This window comes from Urocitellus parryii, chromosome 11 (genome assembly GCF_045843805.1).
Source record: "Urocitellus parryii isolate mUroPar1 chromosome 11, mUroPar1.hap1, whole genome shotgun sequence".
Lineage (NCBI taxonomy): Eukaryota > Metazoa > Chordata > Mammalia > Rodentia > Sciuridae > Urocitellus > Urocitellus parryii.
Genome location: NC_135541.1, coordinates 3,263,581 through 3,284,573, shown reverse-complemented (window position 1 = coordinate 3,284,573; position 20,993 = coordinate 3,263,581).

The following is a 20,993-nucleotide window of genomic DNA, read 5'->3' as shown; positions in this document are numbered from 1 at the left end:
TTTGAGACGGATGGGTGGGAGGTGGGGCTGGCTCTGGGAGAGGGTCCTCTCTGGCCTGGTAAGTGCTGGGGGCTCCCTGGGAAACTTGCAGTGGCAGCAGCGGCTCTGAGGCGCAGATTCCAGGTTTCCCCCCACCTCACGCCTCGATAAGCTACTCAGGTCCATGGCTCTGGCTGTGGAGAGAGCCGGCTCGCCGGAGGCCCAGCTGCGAGGTGAGTGGGAGCCTGTGCCGGGCCAGCAGACGGAGACAAGACCACTGCCAGGGACCGGGCAGGTACGGGGCTGCCCCCCGGGGCTGCGGCTGCTCTCCCATAGGAGCCTGCCCCTCCGGCTGGCCAGGCGTCTGTGGGCTCCCTCTAAGGAGCACTCTGAGTGACAGCGGGCACTGTGACACCAGGCAGGGCAGGAGAGTCCCCTGCTGTTCCCCTGGGCTTGCCCCTTCCAGGGAACGCCTGGCCACTGTGGACCTGCCAGTCCCTGGGAGTCCTCCTGTGAGCCAGCAGGGCCGGGGTCTATCCTGGGGTCGCAGCACCAGGGTCCTAACGCAGGCCGGGGCTAGCGTCCACCCCACCGCCTGCCCGCCTTCTCCACGGCAGGGGCTGGGCGCAGGGAGGCACAGACCCACACGGGGACTAGGCCTGGGCTTCCTCCCTGGTCAGAGCCCTGCCAGGGCCTCGCCCGGCCTGCTGAAGGATTCACAGGGCTGGGCCACCATGGCCCTTTGCCTCCATGATGGTACGGTCCTGACGTCGGGGTAAGTTCCTGCCTCAGGACCTGCTGCTGGGGCCGCCAAGGCTCACGCATGGAGTCAGTCTTTGTCCCAGAATATCCCTTGATCTGATTGTCTGACGGGTGATGCTTCAGGTTGCTCTGTAGCCCAGGAGAACCTTCCAGAAAGCCCAGTTGTGGGGATGCCTGGGTACTTCAGGGACATCTGATGTCACTCCCAATCTTCTCCTCTGCCGTTCTGAGGTGGGAAATCTCAGAAAGGTCCTCAGGTCTGCCTCGTGTGTGTGTGTGTGTGTGTGTGTGTGTGTGTGTGTGCGCGCGCACGCACGCGCGCAGGTGCTGGGGTGGGGTTAGAGGTGTAGACGCTGCATCCCGGAGACAAGAGCACAGGAGGGGAGAGACGGAGAGTTAGAGAGCTCAGAAGGCAGACTGGAGCAGAGGGTGTCTGATGATGGCATATGAGAGGTCTTGGGCAGTGCATGACACCCCTGGGCCCAAGGGAGAATGCTGGAGTCCATTTCTACCAACACTTCAAAGGCGGGGTGGCCCTGGCCTACATCTGGCTGGCCTGGGAGTCCCAGTGCCTGCAGAGGGTCCCGGCATGTCTGGCTGCAGGAACAGAAGCCCACCATGGCCTGCAGGTCATGCCCCGGTGGTGGTGCCGATGATGGGCTGCCAAATGGAATAGACCAGAAGTAAAGAGGCTCTCTCTGCCTCCACGGGCTGTCACCTGGAGAGAGCAGGCTGTGCCCTGCTCTGAGTTGCCCGTGATGTAAGGCTGTGCCTAACCTAGAGTCACTGCACTCTGTGAAGCAGAACTATGGCCCTGAGCTGCTCCATTTTAAGCATGGTGCCGAGGTGGACAACTCACACCTTGTTTGCACAAGTAAACAGCCACCGTCTGCCTGGCACCACCACAAGGCACAAACTGAAAAATGATTTATTCATGCCAATTTATCAAACTGAACCAGGAGCACCTGGACACAGGCACACCCCAAGTCCTACCAGGGACACTAGGCACAGGAGCTTAACCTTGCTAGACACAAGCCCCCCACTGACCCACAGAAGGAGGACCCCCAGGACTGAGTACTTGGCATCCTGATCCTGTCACCTGATCACTCCTATGACCCTGCCCAGGAAAAGCACCTCCCTGACCAACCTCTGGTTCTGTCCCTCTGGGCCTCAGTGCGGTGCTGTTTCTCCCATCGTGACGACACTCAAGCTGACACCCGGAAGCTGCCTCTGTCCAGACCCTTTGCCTAGACTCTGGGGACTGGGTGGCTGCAGCCCTGTCTGCCCCCTGTAGGGACTCTGGTTCCTATCTGCCGTGGCCTCTGCTCTGAGCACAGCATCTGTAACCCCGTAGTGGCCTTAACACCTTCGCAGTCTTCTACATGTTCTCGTCTCAGGATCGATGGGTGGCCTGAGTGCCACAGGTATTAGGATTAAGATGGCAATGGAGTAAAGACCTGTGTTTGCCCAGCTTATGACGATCGGGTGACCCACGGTACTGCCGAGAGTGGTGCAGCCTGTGAATCTGCTGTTACTCAGTAAGCTCTGGCATTGTGGAGAGACGCAGATGTGGTCTGTTAGTGGCACAGCTCGCTCATGACAGCACCCTGTGTGGGGACAGCTGCTGCTGCAGTGCCTCACAGTTTGCTTTTTAAAAAGGTACTGTGTCTCGCTCCCTCTAAAACCCCAAACCAAACCCATCACCAAGCGTCCAGTGGAAATGTGCTCTCAACAAACAGCAAACCCGTGCCAACCTGGAGGACAGAGTTGCCACTGTCCATGCCCATGGCCAACCAAGGAAGCCCAAAGAGGACACCAGCCGAGGAGAGTCGTCCACCCCCACAGCTCAGCTCCACAGAGCTGCCAGGGCCGAGGGTCTGGACAGACGGCAGCTTCGGGGTGTCATCTTGCAGTGGGCTGTGCGTTGCCAGTGTCCCTGGACACTGGGATCCCTGTCCAAGGCGTCACCCTCTCCCACCCCCAAGGAGCGCTGTCTTTCTGGAGATGTCACAGCGACTCTGCCCACTAACCTTGTTCCACCTTTAATCATTCTGCACGTGACTCGTGTGGGGTGCAGGCTCCAGGGGGGAGCCCGGGCACAGCCAGCCTTTAATGCCAGCAGAAGAGCTTAGTGAGGTTCCGTTTGGGCCAAGGTGCCTCGGGGGGACACCGCCTCTGTGGGACGAGGCCGCTGTGACTTGACGGTGCACCTCGTGGAGACTGGAGGGTCTGTTTGTTCTGCAGCTCACAGGCAATTGGCCAAAGCCTCTCCGGGGAGTGGGGGACAGGTGCCTTGGATGGGAGAGTCTGGAGGCCTCTGGGGAGCACCGTGGGCTGGACCCTGCTCCTGCTGCCAGTCCTGCAGAAAGCGCCTGGATTTGGAGTCGGCAGAGCTCGCAGCGCTTCCTGGGCCCCGTTTCCAGAAGCTGCCTTGGGTCTGCTCTCTGTCCTGTTTCCGCAGTGTCAGGTGCTCTTCCGAGTCCCTGCGTTGGGCACTCTCTACGTGCCAGCCCTTTCTGTGCAGTGACACCCACAGTCCTGGGTGCAGCTCCTGCACCGTCGGGCGCTGTGCCTCACGGGCCCCGCCACGGTGCAGGGTGTGCCACCAACTTGCCCCTTCACCCCCCCCCCCCCCGCTCACTCCCAGGCCCTCAGTGCCTGCTCAGGGGTAGCCAGTGCCAGCGCAGAGCCTGGGCTGATCAGAGGAGTCTGGCCAGTGGGCAAGGGAGGCGAGCCCGAGGCCGGGCACGTGCTTCTTGCCCAGCCCCTGGGCTCTGGGACCTGGACTGGGCCCGGCTTGGTCTAGGAGAGCACCTTGCCCGACTCCCTTCCTGTCCCCTCCCCGCCTCCTCTCCCTCCCCCCCTGCCCTTCCTCTTATGATTTTTGAGTCCCTCTTATGTGCTGGCTGCTCCTCTAGGCACTGGGGATCAGTAACAGACAAAAAGACCAAGTCCACTGGGCGCGGTGGCACACAGTTGTAATCCCAGCAGCGCGGGAGCCTGAGGCAGGAGGACCACGAGTTCAAAGCCAGCCTCAGCAAAAGTGAGGCACTAAGCAACTCAGCGAGACCGTGCATGTCTCTAAATAAATACAAAATAGGGCGGGGGGTGTGGCTCAGTGGTGGAGTGCCCCCGAGTTCAATCCCTGGTACCCCCAAAGAAGATCAAGTCCTCACTGTCCCTGCTCCCAGGAGGGGCCCGGGAGCCACATGCAGCCAGTCCCTGGAGTCCCCCAGAGAACGGTCACACACGAGCACTGCAGAGCCGGGGCATCCTGATCTACCGCCCCCTCTTGGCCCCTCTGTCCATCACCACGGCTTCATCGCCCTGGGCCAGGTGGGGCTCCATTTCTGTTGGCAGACTGGGCAAGGCAGAGCCCCTGGGGACAGGAGCCCCAGAGCCCAGGTGTCCATGGCTGGTGTCTGTAGAGGTGGGGCAGCTAAGGAAGAGCAAGGCTCTCAGTCCTGGGGACGCTTCTGAGCTGAGACAGGCCCGTCATGGAGGTGCTGACACCCTCTCTTGAGATGTGGTGGTGTTGCTCAGTAGGCAGAGAGGCCCGGAGCATGTTGGGGGTGTGTGGGGCCTGCGTCCAGCACTGGAGCCCAGGTTCCTGCATTTTAACCCCCTGCCCCCGTCGGCCCCATCCAGCAGTTTTGTCTGATGCAGGCCCCCGGCACAGCCCGGCAAGCACTGAGGTGAGGGGTCGGTGTGGATGGGTCCTAGCCTGCCCCTTAGTCCTGACTGTGACAATGTGAGCAGAGCCCCAAAGACTCTGAGACGTTGCCCAGCTGTGAGATGAGGGTCTCCGTGGGTTCAGAGGGTGGGAGCAGCCCTAGGCCTGGACTCTGGAGCCAGGGAGAGTGTGGTGTGAGGGTGTTGTGCCCTTCCACCCAACAACCTTCCGAACCACAGAGACCGGCTGCCTCTACCTTCTCCAAAGACAAACACCACATGACGCTGTTGGGGATCACCACAAAGGACAAATGGCCACAGCCCCCTGGGCTCTCCAGCTGGCTCTTGTTGCTCAGCCTGGTGTGTTCCCTTCCACCCCACCACCTGCTCTCAACAGCTACAAGGGCCCAATCCTGCCTCCAGGCCGGGGTGTGTGTGCAGGATGATGGCACAGAAGAGATACAGCAGCCCGGGATGCTCTAGGCACCCGTTCCTGAGGCCAGGATGTTTGCACAAGGGAAAAAACAAACATCTTTTAAAACCGTGCTCCTGGCCAATAAAAAATTGCCAGACTTTAGCCCACCCTGGAAAATCGATAGCAGCTGACATCTTCCTTTGGAGAGCTGCCTGGTTTCCCTCTCAGTCAGCGCTGTCTCCCTTCTGCCCAGGCCCCGGCTGAGGCCTCGCCTGGAGGGGCTGGGAGCCAGGAGAGCCCGTCTGCGGTAGCAGGTGCCTGCCGTGGCCCAGCCCCCTCCCCTTTCCTGACCGCTGGAGGACAGGAGCCTCCTGGTGGAGGTGGAGGTTGGGGATGCCTCCTGCTCCCAGGCTGTGTGGGCTTTGAGGTCTCCCTGGTTTTCCTCAGCCTCCCGACCCCACAGCTGTGAGGCGGGGTGGCCTGGTGCCTGCTGGGTAAAGAAGGGTCTGTGTCCAGGCAGAGGTCCGGATTTCGTGGGTGGGCTGTGAGCCACCTCCTGCCCCTTGCCCTGCAGAGAATGTTATCTTTCTTATCCCGGGCTGCAAACAGGCCTGCTTCCGCCCTGTAGGGGGCGGTCTCTGTTTTCTGAGGCTGTCGGCTATTCAAAGGTCCTTGCACAATGATCTGGAACACAAGCGGGTGTCTCTGTCTAGAGACGAGAGCACGAAGGGCCATGGAGAATTGTCTCTTGGAGCGAGGACGAGGCCCTGCTGAGCTTGTGCCCTCCTCACCTTGGAAGGGGACGTGGGGCCTGCTCATGTGGTGTGGGGCATGGCCCTCCAGGTCCCTGCCCTGCCCGCTTGCCCAGCCAGGTGGGGGAAGCTGGGGGGGGGCAGGGCTTGGCAGACCCTAGTGACCCTCCTGCTGGCTTGGGGTGGGCAGCTCTTTCCAGCCTTGGCCTGCAGGGACCCTGCTCCTGGGGCTGCACCACAGCTTCCCGGGTTGTCCCTGGCTCACGGCCTGCTGCAGGGAGCTGTGACGGGGCCTGGGGATGGCCTCTGGGCTGCTCCCCGAGCCAACACCACAGACAGAGTGGCTCTCAGAAGTGTCTTTTCTCTCCTGTTACTTTGTTTTCAGTGCTTAGGTAGAGTGATCTAAATTTCTAGCTGTTAATGAAGGATCACAGACGTGTTAGAAAAGCCACAAAACCTCTACTCTTTGCACTTGGATTGTTAATTAAATTCCCAAGTTCCATTTTCAGGTTTTAATTAATAGCACCAGGTACTTAATTGGCAGGTTGGCCTTGCGTATGTGCTCTCCCCCGGCCTTCGGGGGGTGGAGGGCGGCTCCTGAACAGTCAGGGCTGGTGGGCTCCTCCAGCCTCCCCGGGAGGGTGACCACGGGGGCTGGCTCGCAAGTGTGGTCACCAGGAGAGACCAGGGTTGTTGTGTGGTCCCAGGGTCAGCGTGTCCTGGTCCTTGGGAAGCAGGGGTCGCAGCAGGTGACAAGAGTGGCCCTGATTCCTCTTTGCCGTTCAGGGCCTGCTGCAGCTGGGCTCTGCTTCCTGGCTGAGGAGCGTGAACAGTGGTTTCCGCTGGGCAGGGAGACTTCACGACAGCGGCGAGGTGCGAGCTCTCTCTCTGAGACGAATGTTCTGTAGAAATATCAAGGTGATGGCCTGGCCTGGGGCTGCCCTCGGCTCGTCCAGCCTTAGCAGCACGCAGTCTCTGCGAGATCAACGGGGACATAGCAAGATGGGGGTGGGCTCGGGTCCTTGGCTCTACACAGGTGAAGAGAAGCGGGTGCCAAACATGACTCTCTGACTGGTCTGCCCCTGGGCCCTGCAGGTCAAGGACCTCCTCTGCAGTGCCAGTCCGTATGCCAGCCACGGCCTCTCTGTACAGAACCATGGAGGCCAAGGCCAGGGTGATGAGATAACTGTTCATTCTCTCTTCCCACCTCGTAACCCCAAGCACATGCAGTGAGCTCTGCAGGTGACATTTCCATGCCATGCCACAGGCATGTAAAACAGCAAGGCCAAGTGAGGGGGGGGGCTTTCACGCCCTGCGGGGGCCAAGCTTGGGTGTGTCCTGTAGGATAGAGACTCGGGACCCTACAGAATGCGCAGTCCCTGCAGCAGCTGGTGACACAGAGGGGCGTGCCCAGCCCCACCCAGGCCTGAGGAAGATGGCCAGGAGGAGAGAGTCCTGCTCCTAAGGGCCGTGGTTCCTGTTGAGGGGGACGACCAGCAGGTCTGTGGCAAGGTGGGAAGAAGGCCACACCGGCTTGGGGGCCTTGTCCGTGTGGGTGTCTCGGGGCCAGCGAGCCCTGTTGTCACCTGGAGTGCGTGAGTGCCAGGGAATGTTGCTGGAGAGAGTTGGCTGTTCCCTCCACTCTCCTTTGGAAGGAAGCTTGACTTTTCCTCTCACCGTCCCTGTGTGTCCCAGCTGGGGGCACTTCCCACCCCCCTGTGACATTTAGCAATATCTGGGGACATGCTGCTTATCTCGCCGGGGAGTGGCATTGAGGTGAGGTGAGGGCCACAGTTACACACCCCACACAGCACAGGCTGCCCCCGTGCTTCCCCCTAGGTCCCCCACAAGGTGGAGAGGTCTGCACCATGTCACCGGGGGACGCAGGGCGGGGCTGGCCACCTGCCCTGGCTCTCACCGTTTTCTCCCCCTGCAGCCCTTGTCCTGATGGAGCAGAGGATGGGAGAGGTCATCGCTGACCACGCAGCTAGAAGCAGCGCCTCCCCAGGACAGCTGTGGTCAGGCAGAGGTGCTCCGTGTGGAGTCCAGGCACGGGGTGACATTGATGTGGACAGAAAGGGGGGGCCCACCAATGACAAGGAGAGGAGGCCCGGCTGTGGGAGCTCTGGGAAGACTTTGCTGGGCTTTCTCCAACAGCCCCCAGTCTCTGTCCTCTTTCCACTCTGGGGACACCTTGCAGAGCCAGTGGCAGCAGGGGAGGGCCCTCTGTCTCGGTGGGGTTCCTCCCTTGCCAGCTGGGGCTCAGCCGCCCCCAACCCCGTGCTGTCCGTGGCCCTCACACTCTGACCACGGCTCACACTCCGCGGCTCAGGCTGCCTCTGCTGACCCGGGAGACGCTGCGGGGCCGACGAGGGCTCTCTGGAGCCCCTGAAGCACTCCACTGTGAGCTGGGCTGGTGTGGAGCTGACTTGGCCCAGCAACCATCTAGGGGCAGGGGGACGGCTGCGTGACGGGAAGGATGTCCCTGTCTCGCCAGCCCCGATGCCAGCGTCCACTGCTCTCTCCTGGTCCCTGGGCGCGTCCACGGGGGAGGCTCAGGAGGGATTTTTCCAGCAGAGCATCACAAGGAGCCACCTAGGAAAGAGCACTCACCCTCCGAGGTCACAGGAGAGCAAGCACCAGGCCAGCCACGTCCCCACGCCTAATCACAGGGAGCTGGCCGGATGCAGGCGTGTGGAGGACTTTGGATCTTCTTGGCTGTGACAGCACTGGGCTGGCCGGGAAAGGGGGTCCAACTCTCCCAGAGCATATGGACACAAACCCAAGCCCCAGTGGGGAGGAGGCCTGGGCAGCATGCAGCTGGAGATGGGGACTCAGGATCTGAGGGACCCAGCAGCCCCACTACTGCGTATGGAAATGGAACCCGTGTGTCAAAGAGACACTGTTCACAGTGGCCAGGATGTGGCGCCAATCGACCCGAGTGCCCGTCCACGGAGGTAGGGTACACCATGGAATACTATTTAGTCCTTAAAAGGAAGAAAATCATATTGTTGTGATGATGTGGATGAGCCCAGGGGCCTCATGCCAAGTGAGACGCTCAGCACAGGGACGCGAATGCTGCGAGGCTCAGCTGTGTGTCGGAGAGCAGAGTGGGCTGCCGGGGGCAGGCGGGAGAGCGGTCAAAGGAGCTGCGTCCCAGCTCCCTGGGAGGAGGAGCAGAGAGGTCTGTTGTACAACACGGTGACAATATGAATTGCAGTGCATTATCTCCTTGGAAATAGGCTAAGAGAGTGGATCTTAAGTATTTTCGCCACAAAATGACCACCGTGTGAGACAATGCATATGTTAATTAGCTGGTTTCGCCACTTGCCCGCAGGGTGTGAGTATGTTGGGGTCTAGACGTGCCACTCGCCCACAGGGTGTGAGTATGTTGGGGTCTACATGTGCCACCAGCAGGGTGTGAGTATCTTGGGGTCTAGACGTGCCACCCGCAGGGTGTGAGTATGGCCTAGACGTGCCACCAGCAGGGTGTGAGCATGTTGGGGTCTAGACGTGCCACCCGCAGGGTGTGAGTATCTTGGGGTCTAGACGTGCGCGCCTCCCAAGTGGGAGACAATGCAAGAAGGCTCAGAGTGAGAAGATGGCAGGGAGCTGGACGGATGGTAAGGGCTTTGGACCTTCTTGGCTGTGTCAGCTCTGGGCTGGCCTTCACCTCCGCGGTGCCTTAACCCACCCCAATGGGTGAACGGGTGACCAGGTGGGGTGTGGCTGCGGGAGGTGGTCACTGGGGCAGGCCTTTGGGGTCTGCACTTTGTCCCTGGGTGAGTTGAGCTCTCTGCCTTCTGATGGCCACATCCCGAGCTCTTCCTCCCCTCCCCAAACCACGCCCTTCCCCCATGGTGTCTGCCTCCCCTTGGGCAAGAGCAATGCCCTCGCTGTCTATGGACGGAGTCTCCAATGGTTCTTGTTGGGTCTTTTGGTCCCAGTGACCCAAAGCTGACTAAATCCATATTTCAGAACAATGTGTCGCACACAGTAAATATACATTGTATTGATATATTTTTTTGTGTGTGTCAAACAGCAATAGCAATAACAAAAGACCAGCTCAGAGGGTGGTTAGGGTTAGGGTCTGGCAGGGTGTCGTCCACAGCTGTGGACCAGTGAAGTGAGTGAGGCATGGAGGGCGGCAAATGAAAGACAGAATCCATCTCACTCTCAGGGCCATGAGCACGCCTGGCTGCCCACCCTGTCCCCGCCCTGGTCCAGGCAGGCTGGGGTAGCTAGTCAGAGCAAGCTAGGGGTGCCCAGCCAGCCCTGCACCCACACTCTTGCAGCACAGCATCACTGGTCCAAGATTTAGGCACAGTCCAGAGTTTGGTGCACCTCAGGAAGGCTGTTCCATCTGTCAACATAGATCTCAACACAGCTCCCCACAAGGCACCTAGAGAAACACACCAGACATGTGCTTATTGCTAGTCCCTGCATCCAAGGGCTCTGCCCCTTCCCGTTGGCCATGCTCTCGTGATGGCAAGATGGTTGCTGCTGCTCCAGCCTCCTTTCCTTCAAGTCTCCCTCCTAGCAGACCTTGTGAAAATCCCTTGGCATCTCTGAGCACAGCTTGGATCACAGACCCATCCCTGAACTAAACACCGTGGCCAGAGAAATGCGAAGTTCTGATTGGTCAGGCCTGAGCTACCCAGTGGATACTGCCCAAACTGCACGGTGGGAAGGATGGCTCCTGGAAGAAACAGAAAACCATTAATAAAAGGACTGGGCGGGGGGTGTCACGTCCATGGCCGAGCTGCATCAGGGCAGGGTGGCAGGATGCTGGAAATCCAAAGAAAGTGCCGGAGACAGCGCTGGAGACACGGGCTTTACTGGGAAGCTTACAAGAGGTCGGGACTGCTCCAAAAAGAGGTCCGTGGTGACAGGCTGACGGATGGCACCTCGAGAGCAGCGCCTCCCCTCTCCTGGTGTCCTGTCCAGGGTGGTGGCTGGACAAGCGATGGGCACCCTGCACAGTGCCCTCAGCTCTGCGCCCCTCCCCACTCAGGTGTGCATGCAAGAAAGTAGCTTTCTGCAGATGACAGTGACTCTCCCTGGTCCCAGTGTGCGTGAGAGAGCGCCGGTGTCTTCTAGGTGACGTGTGTCTGGGCTGGGGTGCAGCCTGCCTGGCATGTGCCCGGGTTCAGTCCCCAGAGCCACACGCATGTGGACAACTTGACCCTTGCTCTCATTGTCCCTTAACTTGGCTGGGCTTGGGGGACAGGAAGGGGCCCTCCTTTTCTTTAGGGCGTGGAGCATCCAGGAAAGCCACAGACCTAGAAAGGCCAAAGCCCGCTGGATCCCTGCTCGGAGCCTTCTCTGCCTCTGTCATTGCACAGCTGTCTCCCCTCCTGCCCCAATTTTCCGACCTGATCCCTTGTTACAATTAAAATTTAAACACGAGTTCAGTCCAATCAGATAGAATTGACCATAGCTAATTTAGATCTAGAGTGAAATTTCAAAGTGGCCTTTAATTTAGACTTAATTGCCCTGATTTCCAGTGGCCGTGCAGGTATTGATTGTTTGAAGATACCTAATGAAGCTTAATCAGTCCATCAAAACAAACCACAGGCAGGGAACCGTCAGCCCTGCCCCCGGCCCCCAGGAAGTCGGGCACCTGCAAACGCGTGGCAGACGCAGATGGGGACTGGCTTGGGGGAGGCTCCTAGGCTGTTCTTCCCTCCAGAACCCTCTGTGGTGACGTTCCACGGGCCCCGTCTCTACCCACCTGTGGAGCCCCAGACTCTGGAGGATCCTTTCCACACGTTCATTTCCCCCTTGGCCTCTGGGCCCCTGACCCTGCCTCCTCTTGCCCAGCTGCAGGGGGCTTTGGGGTCCCCAGGAGAGGCTGTGCTTGTCACATCCTCTGTGGATGGCAAGCCTGGAGCTGGGCGGATGAGGGGGACCACTCTGGCCTGGCCCAGCGGGCTCTCGGGCTCTGGACTCCGGCACCGTCTTTCAGTGTTGTATGAATGAAAGGCCCCCAGCCCCCCTGCCCGGGGTGTGTTGCCACCGTGTTGTGATCATGGGCCCTGGGACCCAACAGACTGTGTCTCTGAGGAGCTAGGTGACATTGGCAAGGATTCGACCCCTCTGAACGGAGTGTCACACATGGCGCGTGCAGAACTGGCACCTGCAGGGTCCTCTTGGGAGCGCGCGTGGGCTCCGGCTGGCCCTGCGCCCGCAGCTCCCGTTGCTATTCCTATTGTTATTATTGGATCATTATTTCAGTCCTAACGATGGGCGGGCACCCTGCCAAGTTTGTGGGTGTAAAAAGACAAGCGTGGTCTTTGCCTGTGGAGACCCGTGGACAGGCAGTTCTGGTTCAGGGCAGTGCCAGCCTCTGTGTGCCTCTCACTGTTCCCGGGGTGAAGGGCCTGTCCTTCCCGACACACCTGTGTGCCAGGCCTGGGGATGAGGTGTGCCCAGGTGCTCTGCGGCCCTGGGAATCACAAGGCTTTCCGGGGCAGGTGCTGATGAAGATCTGTCCTGCCATGAGAAGCTGCCTTGACCCTGTGCTTGTCGGGGACAGTGGTCTTAGCCCGCCAGGTCACAGGCTGAGCTTTCCTGAGCTTGGGTTGGATGAGATCATCGGGTCAGGATGGTGGGCTGTCCTGCAGTCTGTGATGGCCGGTGTCCTGGGGAGAGGGGTGGCTTGTGCACCTGCAGAGTGGGGGACCTGCCTCCCCAGGGGACATCAGGGGCAGGGGTTGTGGGACCCACAGGAAGGGAGAGGACGGGCTTGTGGGACCTATGGATACAATCCAGGGGCTGAGCTGGCCTCCTGGGCTCCTGCCTCCCCGGGGTCTGAGCCCAGGCCAGGCAGTGAAGCTGGGGGCCATCTGGGCCATCTCTGGGGTGACAGTGCCCTTGCCTCTTCTCGGGCTGCCGAGGGAGGCAGAGCTGGGCTGTGACTTTGCCAGCCCAGTAAGTTTCTCAACCTTTCTGCAGCCAGACTGGCTCTCTGTCCTGGGGGCCGGGAGGGCGTGCGCCTGTTTCTTAGAGTCCTTTTGAGACATCCGCCTGGGGTCCTCAGGAGCTGATGTTCCCCGGGCCCCACCTCCTGTGGACACGGCCCCCAGCTCCTGGAACGGCCCCCATCACCCCCTCAGTCTGCAGGGGCCTCCAGGGAGGGGGCTGGCCTCCCGCCCACTGGCCAGGAGGGCCGTAAAGCCCGAAGAGGAGCTGCGTTTCCAGCTGTCTCCGCCTCTGGGTCAGAGCTTCCCTGGAGCTTCCTGCTGTCCTGGGGGCTGTCGGAGGACAGCAGCAACTGTCCCTCCTGCTCCCCACCCTGTGGGGTGAGGCCCCAGGGCCATCCAGCTGGGCCTGACGTCCAACGCCATGTCTTGCGAGGAGGTGCTGAGCCCAAGTGGGATTGTTCTGTGCCCTGCTGGGAGCAGCAGCCACTGTCAGAGCCGTGGCCACCCCCGGAGGAAGGGTCCACGGAGGGGAAGGGGTGTGTGGGGCAGCAGCTGGACCAGCAGTGGTGGGGACGGGCCTGCGTCTCCTGGGGCCGTCTGCGCTGCACACTCATCCCCAGCCAGGCCCCGCCGCCTGCAAATCACCTTCTTGGATCCCGTCTGTAGCTTCCTCCACTTGAGCCGGGTTGGCTCCTGGGAGCGATTGGTCAGTCTCCTGGCAAACGGGGAGCAGATGCTGAGTCCGTATTAACTATTGCAAAATTATTTCTTGGCCAAGGAGGCTGGGGACAGAGTGTGCCGCCAGGGCCGTTCTAGCTGCTTAATTGGGTCATTTAAAACACAGGGTTTCAGAGGCTGGCAGCTCTGGGAGCCGGGGCGGTCCAGGAGACAGATGCGTGTTCGAATGGTGATGGAGGACGCTCCTGGGAGTCCTGCGTCGGGCGAGGGCGCAGGACACGGTCCCAGCCCGGCACCCTTGTCACCATGGCAACCGTGGAGCGCACTCCCTCCCTTCAGAGCCTCCCATCACAGACAGGCAAGGGCGAGGGGTGCCTCCCGTCTGCCCCCCTCTGGGTGTCTTGGTTCCACCCACCTCTGTGGCCTTGTACCATGCGTCTTTGAAAACATGGCCCAGGGCAGGGACTGCTTGGCTTTGCTTTGGGCACTGTCAACTTGTGGGGGCCCAAGGACCTGAGCAAGGACCGTCCAGCTGGGACGCGCCTGCCCCTTTGGGTGGGAGAGTGGCCCGTGGAATCTCACATTAAAAGAGGAAGTTGGGGGGGGGGGCTCCCGGGAGCTATGCCTGCCTCCTGTGGCAGCTGTGACCCTGTGCCCAGGGTTTCCAGTGTCGGTTCTGACGGTGGTTCCTGGGAGTCATGGTGGCTGGGGGAGGCAAGAGGGTGCAGAGTGGCTGTGGGGTCAGAGTCCTCCCCAGGCTGGCCAGGGACAGGCTCTGGGGACCTGGCCACTTAGGACTCTGAGCGACCTCCTCCAGAACAAGAGAGACCTAAATGGATCCTGAGATCCCGGCCACGCGGCCTCAAGTCCGGGCGCAGCTCATGGCCTCCTGGGGATTCTGGTGCCGAGGGCTGCTGCCCCCCCAACCCCGTGCTGCTGTCCCGCAGGGTCCTGGCTTGGCAGCAGCATTAGCCCATCCCCGACCTTTCCCTTTGAAATCCTCTGTCACAGAACGCGACACACCTGAGGTCAGGACAGGCCTCATTCTTCTGCCTGAGGAAACCCCCAAACGCAGCCAGCACCCCCAGCAGCAGGGCCACAGCCCTGGGCCCAGCCACCAGCCCTGCCACCACTCCAGGTGGGAGGGGCGAGGACGGCGCTTCCCCGGGCCACCTCTCCTGTGGGGGAAGGATGCTCAAGGGTGGCGGCAGGGCTGGGGCGCCAGGGTCCCTGGGCAGACCTGGAGCCGAGCCCTTCCTTTCCCCTCGGATGGCTGTCCCCATGTCCCCGTGTCGTACGAGCAGGATGTTGGCCCTTGAGGGTTTGAGCAGCGGCTTCACCTCCCTGGAGGGTGAGAGTTGTGTCCAGAGCGTGAGGCAAGAAGACTCGGAGCAGGTAGGGAGCTCTGACACTCACCTGGCCCCAGGGACGTGTTTGGGCTGGCCCTGGCTTGGTGGGACGCCTCCCAGGTCTCTGAGTGGTTGTGCTGGTTGTGCACTGCTCAAGGGCCCCTGGCCTAGCTGGGGAACAGGGCTGACAGCCAGCCTAGCTGCTTGCCTAGCCTGTGCCTGGTGTCCCTGGGTCTGCCTGGGGAAGTGTTCCTCCTTTGCACGAAAGCCTCTGTGGAGGTCAGCAGCAGCCCGGGGCCGCCTGTGGCTGATTTAAATGCACACTGTCCAACGCAGGCCCTGAACCACACCTCCCTCGTTAGGCGCTCCCACCAGCCCTGGTCACTCCAGGGCCAGGTACCCGTCAGCTAGGGATGCTGCTCTGCCCAGAGCCTGTGGAGGTCAGTCTCATGAGCCAACCCTCAGCCTTTGGCCCCACCTCACCCATTCCTTCCTGTGGAAACCACAGAAAGGGGAGTTCTGCACTGAGCTACCCCTGTGGCCATGCTCCTGTCTCCACCTGTTTTGAGGGACTGTTGCTGTGACCAACATCTTCCTTGCCAGAGAGGTCCCCTGGGAAGGCTGCCCCAGAGACCACCTCTGCAGATTCCCTGTCCACCAGGCACTGTCTGCCCTGGTCAGCCCAAGGCCAGGCCCTGTGCGGGTCCTGAGGCTGAACCAGTTCTGGGCAGCGGGGTTTCCCTGGGGTTCGGGGGGCAGAGCCAAGTGCTTCTGGGAAGTGGGGTGGGGGCATGTGAGGGAGGTGAGCAAGGGACAGACCTGGGCTCTAGTGCCGACCCTGCCCCTCAGCAGCTGGGTGAGGGCCAGCAGATGCATGGAGGCACCCAGGAATGCACAGTCAGGCTGCTACGGGCAGTAAAACAACAGACCCCAAAGCCGTTCAAATCCTCGACCCAGAGCCCGTGACCTTCCCATTATCTGGCAAAAGGGAATCGGCAGATGTGAGCTTGGGAAGGGAGACTATGCTGAACGATTCGATGGATGCAAAGATCCTCCCAAGAGGGTCAAAGGAGAGTGGATAGAGGAGGAGGCACCCACAGGGACCCCAGAAGCAGGGGTGGAGCGATGCCCACGGGCCAGGTGTCCAGGAAGTTCTGGGCAGCTCTGGGCAGCTCTGGGCAGCTCTGGGCAGCTCTGGGGCTGAAGTGGCAAGGAACAGCTCCCGCCAGCTCCGCCCACCAGGCTGTGGCTCCAAGAACCCACTTAGACTCCCACCCGCTGGAAGCCCAAGAGAAGAATTATTTTCAACCCCAGGACACTGGTGCAGGCTGGTCACTGCTACTCTGACCACAGGTGGTGAGTGTGAGCTGCTGGGGGCTGACAGCTGTGGTGAGAGTGCTGGTCTCTGTGACCTTGGTGATGATACCTGAGTGCCTCAGCCTCAGTTTCCCCATAGGTACTGGGATACAAGCATTGTCCTTTTCCTGCCATTGCTAGTGTCCTGCCTGCCACCTGGAAGCTCACCGGATGCTTTCATTTAGAATGTTTAGTGTCGACATCGTACTGACTACAGTTCGGTGGAGAAGGGAATCCAGGACTAGTTGTTCCCTGTTCAGGACATGGGTCGCCACGCGGGGAGAACCGGGCTGCTGCTTTGATGGGTTGGAGGAGGAGGGAGGGCTCACTCTAGCTCACGCTCCTGGTGGGACAGACGAGGATTCCAAGGCCAGAGACGCGGTTCCAGGATGGCCCAGCAGGGTGGAGTCTGTCTGCTCCATGGTGGCCGGGTCCCAGGGTGGCATCTGGCCACATGTGGCTAACTATAGGTGCTCACCATGTATGTGACTGGAGGGGGACAAGCCCTCTGTAGGCAGTGGTGGCATCTGTGGCTTGGCTTCCGCAGGTCTGAGATGATCGCTGTTTGGACCCCCCACCCCCACCCCTCCCGACTTACGGGCCCTTCTTGCTGGTCAGCTGCCTTCTCATTGAGACAGATGAATCATCTGTTCCTCCAATTACTGTGGCCTTCTCATGTCACTGGGCCATGATTTCGCCGCTGTTGGCGGGATCAGTGTGGATGGCGGCCAACCGAGGGGCAGGGAAATGAGTTGAAGACGCTCTTGCAGAGACTCCCCACCTAGGAACGCTGTAGTTCATCCTAGAAAGTCTTGGTTGCCTTGATTGGGGTCCATGCTCCCGAGGCTTCGAGTATCATTTCCAGTTGTTCAAAAGGCAGCTGTAACCATCACGGACAAGAGCTGTGCCCAGCAAGAGCTGTGTAGGTGGGTCCAGGGAGCAGCACAGCAAGAGGCCGTGGCAAGAAGCGCTTTCTCAGAAACCCCAACTCTGCCACAGGGGCTGCCAATGCGGACTCTGCGCGCTCTTGGAGACTGGATGGGGTGTGTGGCATCAAGGGTTCACAAACGCCCTCGGCAGAGAAAAAGCCCACTGTGTACCGAGTCCAAGGGCCGGGAGGCACATTCTCCTTTCTTCCCCACTCGGCTCCTTCGAGACCAGGCCATCGTCTCTCCCTGGCAGTTGGAGATCGCCAGAGCCACGAGGACATGCTTGGATTCCTTCCAGCCCTCCTGAGCCTTCACCCCTGTTTGGCTTCATTCTGATTTCTAAAGAGCAAGATGCACAAAAATGAATGGGGACCCAGGTAGCCCCACCTCCCCTGGTCACGGGGTAGGACAAGCCAGAGGTGGAGGAGACAGAGGCTCAGACAGAACCAGGACCCAGTGCTGACCCTCCGCACGCAGACCCACGATCGGGTGGTGGATTCTGGAGCACAGTCCCCTGAGCACACGTCTTCCCTGCAGAGGGCATTAAAGATGTCCCACGGGGAAGGCGAGGGTGGCCCACAGATAAGGATTCGGGAAGCAGCCTCTTACTGGGCTGTAGACTGTCTTTTCTTGGATCCCTGACCTGTTGGCTCACTCGCCAAGTTCACTGAGCAGCGGATACACAGCAGGTGCTGCTCTGGGGCTGGGATGCAGCTCCCTCCCGGAGCTTACCCTTCCCTGCAGCTTGCTTCAGAGAGAAGGAACAGAATGGGGCCCTTTATGGCAATGGCGTGGGATGTGGGTGAGGAGCAGGAACGTCTGAACTACAGCCATGGCACTCCTGGACGGGAGCTCAGCCTGCCCCTGGATCCAAACATCAGCAACAGGAGGAGGTAGGTAGCAGGCCGGAACCACTGGGGACTGCTCTGGTTTTAACCTGCCCTTCATCAGTGTCCTACACAGACCACTGGGCAGCCATGTGGACCCCTTATGCCCAGGGGTCCCCATGTCAGTGTACCCAGGAGTCTGGCCTGGGCCATGCCACGTGTTTGCCCATTTGAACCCTGGCTGGCCCATCAGCCCTACCTACTGCATGACCTTGACCTCGGTTTCCCTGTCTGTGAGTAAGGAGGCTGCCCTTGACGACCCCAGGGCTCTTCTTGCTGGCCCCAGGCTCCTGTTTTCGTCAGACGCCCACTTTCCAGCTGGCTGCTGGTGACGCGCCGCAGCGCCTTTCTTGGCTGAGGACAGTGAGATATTTATCTGATGATAGGTTCCTTTTCTCCCCACTGTGTCTGGCAATGTTGACGGAGCACCCAGGAGTGCCAGGGCCATTTTGCTTTTATTTTATTTCTTCCTGAAGTTCAATACTCTCGCAAGCACCTCCACGTGGTAATGCTATTTTCCTGGCAGGAACGCGGTTATTGGAACTGTCACTCACCCCAGAGTCACTCCATCTCGCCTCTGCAGCAGGTCTGACGGAATGATGCCGCCGTCTATAATTTAAAGGCTGATAGACCCAAATTGCCTGTGCAGACCTTGCCGGTGGCACAAGTTGAGGACAAGTCCTCTGCAAATTGGTCGCCTAGTAGGTTCGTGGCCCTAAGTGACTGAGTTTTCTCTCCTGGCCAATTTCCCTCCACTGCCGTGGTGAGTGGGCCTTGGGGAGTGGCTCAGAGCTGTGCACTGATTGAAAAGGAGGGGGTGGGAGGAACCTGACGTATGATTGAGATGAGGCCTGGGGTTGCGACCCGGGAAAGACCCAGGGCAGGATCACAGGGTCGGGAGCCCGGAGGGTCTCAGTGTGGGTCCTGGTCAACTCACCCCAGCAGCAGGCCTCAGTCCCCACTAGAGTGGAGGCAAAGGGCAGGCTCAGGTGGAGTTCTGCCGGCCTCTTGCCTTGGTGGCCTGTCTTGCCCAAGTTGCTCTCAGCTCACTCACTCCCAGCTCAGGATTCTAGACTGGGGGCGAGGGTCCCCCGAGGGGAGATTTTCTGGCCCCCTGGGTCCTAGGCCTTCTGGCTGTTGGAAGTCTGGTGGAGTACCTGCTGTCTCCTCCAGAGAGCCACCGATGTCATCTGCTCTGTCCGTTGGGAAACCAGGTAAACATCCCCTAAAGCGGAAGCTTCTGCAGGAAAAGTGCTGCTCTGGAGGAGGGAGGAGGGACAGGGCGACTAAGTGGCCAAGGAGGAGGATCCCTGCTTAGAGCAGCCAGGGGCTGCATTCCCAGGACAGGAGGGCAGCCACGGGCCTTTTGCAGTATTCACCACGGCTTGTTTCTCTAAGTAGACTAAACTTTCCTCCCCACTAATTTGTCGGTCATCTTAACGTGCTAAACATCACTTGCAGCCATTCTCGGGTCTGCGTTTATTTAGTTATTGTTTGTTTTCCAAGCCTTCCTCTCTGTTGGCGTGACTGCCCCTTTGCCAGGAACAGCCAGGAGCAAGAGGGGTGTTTGCGTCAGTCAGTGCTGTGGTTGGAAGGAGCAGACAGGAACCGTGTGGTCTTAAGCAGAAATAAGGAATCCCATGAGGCCAGGGTGAGGGTGCATATGGGGGTGCAGGCCAGCGAACCGGGGCTGAGGGCTGCCAGCCTTCTTCTGCTGCCACCCCAGGTCACTCCTGGGCCTCACTGTGGCCTGGCTGTGTCCCTTTAGGCATGCTGGTCAGGAGCAAATGGTGCAACTGCCTCTTGGCTTTGCTGTTTTCAATCTCTGCGGGGGACAGAGGGGCCTCTTTCCTTGGCTCCAGGGAGAAAAATCCCAGGGCAGGCCTCTCATTGGCTCCCTTCACACCATTTGCCCACCCCTGGAACCAATCCGTGTGGCCTGAGGGTTCAAATTCCATGATTGACAGCTCCCACCTGAATCATGTGACTGCCCTAGCCTGTCCCAGCCCAGCAGGAGAGAAGCCAGGCTACTGGGTGGAGGCGCGGATGATGAGCAGAAGGGGGCGCTCTCCGCTGCGTCTCCCCAGCACTTCTCTGCAGAGAGGAAACGGGGGCCACTCCATCCTGGCTTTCTCCAGAACTGTGCCCAGAAAAGGGCTTCGTGCGACAGTCAAGGAGCTGCCTGAGGATCACGCTCTCCTCTCCTCCGCGTTGCTGGAGAGGCTCCCTGCAGTCCTAATTGGCTTTTTCCCACGTTCACAGAAACACCAGGATTTTATTTCAGCTCCCTCCTGTCTGAGGGAGGATGATTAGTTGGTAGAGCAACATCCTAATGCTTTGGCTGGAAACCAAGGCGCCGGGAGGGCTCGGCCTCATCAAGCTCGTGTTCCCACTCCTCGCTCCTGCCCTGCTGCTTGGAAGATGGAGGGGAGAAGCCCAGGACCAGAGGGAGGGAATCGGAGGGCGGAAGCCCAGAGCTGGGAACGCGGGTGGGACCAGCTGTTGGGCAGGGCACCTCCGACTCCAGAGCTGGTCGGGGCTGGGGAAGGGGCTCGGCTGTGGGAGCATTTTGCCCCGCCCTGGGCAGGGGTGGAGGGCTGGGAGTCAGGGGCCCTTCCCAGGGTGAGTCCTGCTGCATCATGGGCCACTGTCTGGGAAGGGCAGAGGCAGGCAGTGAAGGGGATGGCGGGGGCCTCACATGTCACACTGTGTCCTGGGCCTTACAAGGATAGCAGAGCCCTGGCTGGTGTGACAGGGCTGGGTGTCTTTGTTCCCTCCAATGCTTGGCCTAGGAGGGGGACAGGTTCGTGGGGAGGTGGGCGGAGCTGCCTTGGGATGTGAGCGTGGGTGGACTTGGGGGCTGGGCTGGGGTGGGGTGGGGTGGGAGGGCTGAGCAGGATGAAGCCTGTCCTCCAACCCGAGCCCGTTTCCCATCTCTCTCCACAACTGATTAATCAAATCTTTAGGCTTTAATAAGTCAGTGGGTCCAGATGTTTCCATTGTATGTTACAAATGTTAATTATCTCCTAATTACTTATTAGCCAGGGCAGCACTGGCAAGGAATGCCCCAGAAGCCCAGCCAATGAGCGCAGAGCCTCAGAAACGAGTCCATCCACCAAGGGGATCTTCTGGCAGCAGCTTCCGGGGCTCTCCCTTGCCACCGAGTTTTCTTCAGGAGCTACTGTTCTGAAGGGGGGACCCCAGTGGGCTCTGACTGGGGACCAGTACCATGGAGTGTTTGGAGCTGCAGGTGGCCTGACACTGACCATGTTGATCTGCTCCTGTACT